This window comes from Panulirus ornatus, chromosome 65, assembly GCF_036320965.1.
Source record: "Panulirus ornatus isolate Po-2019 chromosome 65, ASM3632096v1, whole genome shotgun sequence".
Lineage (NCBI taxonomy): Eukaryota > Metazoa > Arthropoda > Malacostraca > Decapoda > Palinuridae > Panulirus > Panulirus ornatus.
The window spans coordinates 12,477,729-12,479,722 of NC_092288.1; the positions used below are offsets into that span (position 1 = coordinate 12,477,729).

Below are 1,994 nucleotides of genomic sequence, written 5' to 3' on the forward strand. Positions count from 1 at the left end.
TGGAGAGACACATATTCATCCAATCAGCACCAAACAGATTCGTGCTGAACGAAACAATATAACCAATCAACTTCGGAGGGGGGGGGGTGTATATTTTTTTCCCCCCAAGTGGACGTGTAATGAACCAATCAGCTTTCCAGGTGTCTGTGTATGGATATACAAGCAACCAATCAACGCTGGGGTTGTATGACGGGTAGAGAAACATTCATCCAATCAGCTCCCTGTAATGGATTCGTTGACCAGAAATGGTTTAATTGCAAGGATCTACTCTCCTAGGTTGGACTCTGGTCAACGAATCGTTTATGTAGAGTTTCTAATCATCATATGATATGATATATATATATATATATATATATATATATATATATATATATATATATATATATATATATATATATATATATATATATATATATATATATAATATATATATATATATATATAAATATATATATATATATATATATATATATATATATATATATATATATATATATATATATATATATATATATATATATATATATATATATATATATATATATATATATATATGTATATACATTCCAACCTCACCATCACGGGCCAATGTACATTGGATTGGCATTGCATTCAATTAAATTTGCTCTCACGATAACCTTGATGTTAAGTGTTTTGTAAGTATAAGTGTTTTGATTTTCTATGTCATAGGATCAACAGTCAACGCTAAAGACACTTTAGCACTTTATGTACAACTAATTGTTGCTCAGCTGTCAAGGTTACTTGACATGAGGCTATATGTTCTAGATGATGTATTTATTAAATAAATGGTTGAAAGTAATTGAGTTTTCTAGTAGTTTTCTTTTCATTCCTTCCTGTGCCCTAATTTTTCCCTTTTCCCACTTACCCACACGTGAATTTTGCATCTGTCGGATACTAAGGTCATCTTGGGGCGTTTTATATAAGCTTTTTGGAGGAGTTTGATGATATGCAGAGTCAAAGAAGGTGGTCAATGATATGCTAAACTATGGGAAAGGTTAATGCTATGCAAAACTATGGAAGGGTTAATGATATGCCAGACCATGGAAAATCAACCTCCTCCATCAACATCAGCTCTCTCTCTCTCTCTCTCTCTCTCTCTCTCTCTCTCTCTCTCTCTCTCTCTCTCTCTCTCTCTCTCTCTCTCTCTCTCTCTCTCTCTCTCTCTCTCTCCCCTAACGAGCAATAATACCCTCCAATTCATCATACTCATCCTCAGCCACTACCCACAACACAGCAAATACCCCATCACCACTCCACCCCGCGCCCGCGCCCACATAACACCCACCCACACCACACCCACCCACACACTGGCCACAAGAATATCTCGGGTCACATAGAATTCGACTCACGTTGAAATCTGAGGCAGGGAGACCAAAACGCTGGACTTCTAATTAAACTTAGACCAAGTGTTAATGAGAGGCTGGTAATTAGTGTTTGGAGAGGGAGGAGGAGCTGGGGAAGGGGAGGGCTAGGGCGCTACATGAGACGGTGGTTTCGTGGATGGAAACTCGAGAACCCTTGGTTTCTCGTTGCCATACACAGAGCCGACAGACGAGGATGGTACACCACCACTGAAAACCCCCCCAAGACACCTAATACCTCAAGTAACTTTATGTGTATACCCTCCCAGTAGCAGGGGAGTGTAGGCTCCCTTCCGAGACCAGTCGTGATATCCTGATTCGTATTTGAAGAACACAGATCCCACTAGAGCAATGAGATTACCAGACTCTCGCTCAGTTATCATGTTTCTACCACTCTCACTCACTGGGATGGGCGCTCATGCACATCGTTAGAAAAATGACTCTTTCATTTACGTGAGTCTTAACCCACAAGTTATCCTTAGGGTAATCTTTAAAGCAACGAAGACTATCCAGTCATACTCCAGGTTCGACCATGTTATTTCAGACGGAGTTACAGTCATCACTTGTGTACCGAGACGACGAGTGCAACAGCTGTAACGCTTTGGGTATTGG

The 1,994-nt window shown here is 39.3% G+C and overlaps 1 protein-coding gene across 1 annotated transcript in view; it reads left to right on the plus strand.

Annotated features, from left to right (window-relative positions):
- The window catches only part of LOC139746637 (lachesin-like), a 137,173-nt gene extending 136,838 nt beyond the window's left edge, over window positions 1-335 (plus strand). Inside the window, exon 8 of the mRNA XM_071658056.1 lies at window positions 1-335. This exon is cut by the window's left edge and continues 615 nt beyond it. The gene's annotated coding sequence lies outside the window, so the exon portion shown is untranslated.
- Window positions 336-1,994: the final 1,659 nt, after the last annotated feature.